This window comes from Dermacentor albipictus, unplaced genomic scaffold (assembly GCF_038994185.2).
Source record: "Dermacentor albipictus isolate Rhodes 1998 colony unplaced genomic scaffold, USDA_Dalb.pri_finalv2 scaffold_29, whole genome shotgun sequence".
NCBI lineage: Eukaryota > Metazoa > Arthropoda > Arachnida > Ixodida > Ixodidae > Dermacentor > Dermacentor albipictus.
In genome coordinates this window covers 2,481,556-2,487,084 of record NW_027225583.1, presented here as the reverse complement: position 1 = coordinate 2,487,084, position 5,529 = coordinate 2,481,556, and positions in this window count along the sequence as shown.

Below are 5,529 nucleotides of genomic sequence, written 5' to 3'. Positions count from 1 at the left end.
TTTTTGCTGGATGTTCTCTCACAAATCTTAATTTTATATCAGTAAAACTGGATTAAATTGCCGTTCTTACAGTGCCGAACCCTAAGCTTAGCAAAGTTCGAGAAATATTACTGCGTCAGAACGACCCAAATACGATTAAATACTTCAAATCCGTCACCTCATGGTGGCGTATTGGCACCTAGGCTTCGGCACGAAATTCAAGAAATGCAACCTTGTCCTTTAGTTGTTTATTCTGATTACTGGCCTATTAACTGAGAAGTTAACAGTGCCTGGGTTTTAAAAGAAGGTGGTATAAGCATAAAATGACTGTGTCTTTCTTTTTGACCTCCACTTGAGGTCACAAAGTTTTCCATTTTTCTATATCGCGCCCATTCAGGATAGGCTCAGTACAAAAGTTTTACAATTTATATGTGTATATACATATATACCTGGTTTTATGCTCTTGTGGCGGCTGCACATTGCGCGGCCACGCAGGCACTGTCTTCAAAGGGGTTTGCGTTGAGGGACAGAGTGGGCCCCCCGCAGGGGCGTCTGCGTCAGCAGGCGTTTGGTGTGTTGCGACACCACGTACCCGAGCACACGAGGGTTGGACCCTCCCGCGTGTAGCCGTGCGCGGCTTAGCCGTGTCTGGGGAAAGGGGGATCCTGGGGGTTGAGCCGATGCTGGGTGTTTGGACCTTTAAGGCCCCCCGGCGGAGGCAACACACCCCTTTGGCCTCTGCTTCACATAGACGGCACCTCCAGACTGACCCACCTGGAGGACATCGGCAGTCGCCTTTTCCTGTCTCTCCCTCCTCGAATCTTCGTCTTTATCTCTCACTTTTTTACCTTTCCTGTCTCCTTCTCTCTTCTTTTTACTTCCTATCTCCTGGCGGCAAGGGTTAACCCTGTGTGGCTATCCAACCTTGGGTACACCATATTCGGTTATAGTGACGGCGTACGACTGGCGTCGTGCAGACTTGTATGCAAGCTCTGCCGCGTCCCCTCGTTGGGCTCCGTGGTGGGCGGTCGGCGCTGTTGCCAAATATATACAATTTTTCATGGAAACTTCTTTCCCCTCCCTTGCTGATCGCCCTCAGAAACGAGGGCGCACCGAAGATGTCTTCAAGTTTTTTGGACGTCAAATCCAGAATTTTCCCCGCTTTCACGTTATTCATGCTGAAAAGCCAAACAAAGTAGCCCGAAACATTTCACCATTCCTTGTTTCAAAATCCCTGACTGATGCTTTTGGTCCAGGTTACAAGGTGTCGAGGATGGCAAGCGGCGACCTCCTCTTGGAGCTCCGCGATGTAAAAGAATACGAGAAACTACCGCAACTAGTGTCATTTGGCGAGACCCCCATAACAGTAACCCCACACCGTACAATGAACACCACCCATGGTGTTGTGTCAGATGATGATTTACTTGAGCTGACTGAAGCGGAACTCCTGGAGGGCTTCAGCGAACAAAATGTGATCAACGTCAGAAGAATAAAGATGAGGCGGGATGGTAAAGAGATTCAGACGAGGCACCTAATAATTACTTTTGGATCAAGTATCTTGCCCGAGTCAATCGAGGCCGGGTACATCAAGCTCTGTGTTAGGCCTTACGTGCCCAATCCACTCCGATGTTTCAAATGTCAGCGCTTCGGCCACAGCTCGCAGAGCTGCCGCGGCCGCCAAACTTGTGCTAAATGCAGTGCCACAGAACACACCACTGAAACTTGTGAGAACGCTCTCCACTGTGTAAACTGTGATGGGGAGCACGCCGCGTACTCGCGGTCGTGCCCATCCTGGAAGAAGGAAAAAGAAATTGTAACCCTAAAAGTAAAAGATAATATATCGTTCAAAGAGGCACGAAGGCGGGTAGCATACCTGCCAAAGAAAAGCTTTGCCGAAGTGGCGCGTCAGGGGGCAGCGTCACAACGGCCTCCGGCGACTGTCCGACCCACACGCAGTGAGTCGGCAGTCACGCCATCTGCCCCCACGGTGGTTGCAGCTAGCGCTGCTCCGCCAACCGAAGAAAAGGGGCCATCGACCCCGAAGGTGGGCGCAGCCGAGGCTGCCTCAACCTCCCAGGTCCCTTCCAGTGCTGGCAATGGCCGGCGCAGCCAAATCCCCCAGGGAACCCCATCGACCTCTGGGCTGGTGGGCGCAGGGGTCTTGCCCTACAAGGCGGGCCCTTCCCTGGTAACTTCTCGCTCGCAAGAGCATGTGTCCGGCGCCTCACAAGAGGCAATGGACAGCACAACTATCCCTAAGGCGCCCCAGGCGCCTAAGGAGCGGCGAGGTTCCCTCGAACGCTTCAAAAAGAGCAAAACCCCGGTTACAGGGCCTCGAAAGGGCTCTGTAATCTAAGACATCCCTTCCGTTTCCGTAAACACAGCACCAATTAAATTTAAAATATGGATACACAAATCATTCAATGGAATGTCAGAGGTCTACTTAGGAATCTTGATGATGTTCAAGAACTTATCCATAAACACAATCCAAAAGTGCTGTGTTTACAGGAAACACACTTAAAATCCAAACGCACAAACTTTCTCCGTACGTATGTTACGTTTCGCAATGATCGCGATGATGCCGTTGCATCATCGGGTGGTGTGGCGATTCTCACTCATAAAAGTATAGCATGTCAATCTTTACAGCTACGTACGCCCCTTGAGGCAGTGGCGGTGCGAGCTGTTCTGCTAAACAAACTCATCACTATTTGCTCGCTTTATATACACCCACATTACAAATTAACTAAACATGAATTTCAGTCCTTTATAGATCAATTGCCAGAACCTTATCTGGTTCTTGGCGACTTCAATGCACACAACTACCTTTGGGGCGACCCTCGTATAGATGCACGAGGACGTCTTGTTGAACAGTTCCTTTTCTGTTCTGGTGCTTGTCTACTGAATAAGAAGGAAGCGACATACTATTCTCTTGCAAACAGAACATTTTCTTCAATAGATCTTAGCCTAGTCTCCCCGTCACTACTGTCTGAACTCGAATGGCAAGTTAACAACAATCCTTACGGAAGTGACCACTTCCCAATACTGCTTAGAACACCCGAAGAATAGGAATATCCACAACAGGCTCCTAGGTGGAAAATTGACACTGCCGACTGGGAAAAATTTCGAACTCTATCTTGTATTTCGTGGGATGACATGTCCTCGCTAGAAATTGACGCTGCTGTCGAATATTTTACAGCCTTCATAATAGATGCCGCATCTAAATGTATATCACAAGTAAATGGTCTGTCCTGCAAACGGCGTGTCCCGTGGTGGAACGACGATTGTAGGATCGCACGTAAAAATCAGAACAAAGCGTGGGGGTTGCTACGCGCCTCCCCCACTGCGGAGAATCTTATTAACTTTAAAAAAGTAAAATCACAAGGCAGGCGAACCCGCCGGCAGGCCAGAAGAGAAAGATGGCAAAAGTTTTTATCGGGCATCAACTCTTATACAGAGGAATCGAAAGTCTGGAACAGGGTTAACAGGATAAGAGGACGGCAAACTTATTCACTCCCCCTGGTAAACCCACAAGGCGATACCCTGCTTGAACAAGCAGACTCACTTGGGGAGCACTTTGAGAGTGTATCAAGTTCCAACCATTATTCGCAATCATTCCTGAAATATAAAGAAATAGAAGAATGCAAGCCACTCATATAAATGCCGACAGAATGAACCTTATAATTGCCCATTTAGTGCTGCCGAGTTGAAAGCGGCCTTGAGCGCATGCAAGAGTTCCGCACCAGGATCTGATAGAATCTTATATGAAATGCTCAAAAACTTACACAATGACACGCAACTTACACTACTTACACTTTTCAAGACCATCTGGGATGCAGGGTACCTTCCAACCGCGTGGAAGGAAGCCATTGTAGTCCCTGTTTTGAAACAAGGCAAAGATCCTTCCTCGGTGGCAAGTTACCGCCCGATAGCCCTCACAAGCTGCATTTGTAAGGTGTTCGAAAAAATGATAAATCGGCGACTCATTCATTTCCTTGAACAGAGCAAAATGCTTGATCCTTATCAGTGCGGCTTCCGAGAAGGGCGCTCCACAACCGATCATCTCGTGCGTGTTGAAGGGAATATCCGGGACGCATTTATACATAAACAGTTCTTCCTATCGATATTTCTCGATATGGAAAAGGCGTATGACACAACGTGGCGTTACGGAATCCTAAGAGACCTGTCAGAAATGGACATCCACGGTAATATGTTTAATATAATCAAAAGCTATCTGTCAAATCCTATCTTCCGGGTAAAAGTCGGCAATACACTCTCACGTCCTTTTACGCAAGAAACGGGTGTACCCCAAGGAGGCGTGCTCAGCTGCACCCTGTTTATCGTGAAGATGAACACGCTTCGTGCTTCACTACCACCCGCCATCTTTTACTCTGTCTACGTAGACGACATTCAAATAGCTTTCAAATCTTGTAACCTCGCAGTCTGCGAGAGACAGGTACAGCATGGCCTGAACAAAGTGTCAAAGTGGGCAGACAGGAATGGATTTAGGATCAATCCTAACAAAAGTTCTTGTGTTCTTTTTACAAGAAAGAGATGACTTATCCCAGATCCTTGCATAGAACTGCGTGGACAGCAGATACCTGTAAACAAAGAACACAAATTTCTGGGTGTCATACTTGACTACAAACTCACTTTCGTCCCCCACATTAAATATCTTAAACAAAAATGTCTGAAAACAATGAATCTAATGAAACTTCTATCCCAGACTACGTGGGGTAGTGACAGGAATTGTCTAATGAATATCTATAAGAGCCTCATTCGATCACGACTAGACTATGGTGCCGTGATTTATCATTCTGCAGCCCCGAGCGCGCTAAAGATGCTAGATCCGGTCCACCATCTAGGAATCCGACTGGCCACAGGCGCTTTCAGAACGAGTCCCATACAAAGTTTATATGTAGAATCAAATGAGTGGTCACTTCATCTGCAGAGAACATACATTAGCCAACCATATTTTCTGAAAGTCCACTCAAATCCACAACATCCCTGTTTTAATACCATTAATGACATGACATATGCTACACTCTTTCGCAATCGTCCCTCCGTAAGACAGCCTTTCTCGCTGCGTGTGAGGGAGCTTAGTGATCAAATGCATGTCCCACTCCTCGAGCGCCCCCTAATGCATCCAGCCAAGCTGCTACCTCCTTGGGAGTGGCAGCTGATACAATGCGACACATCTTTCGTTCAAGTTACAAAGCACGCTTCAGATATCGAAATCCAAATGCATTTCCGGGAACTCCAGCACAAACACTCCTGCACGGAGTTCTACACAGACGCATCGAAGTCACATGACGGGGTGTCCTATGCAGCCGTCGGGCCATCCTTCTCGGAATCCGACGTACTGCATCCGGAAACTAGTATCTTCACGGCTGAGGCCTACGCAATATTGTCGACCGTGAAGCATATAAGGAAATCAAAACTCAAAATATCAGTTATATATACGGACTCCCTAAGTGTTGTGAAGGCTTTGATATCGTTCTGCAAGCACAAGAATCCTGTTATAATTGAACTCTATTCCGTCTTATGTGAAGC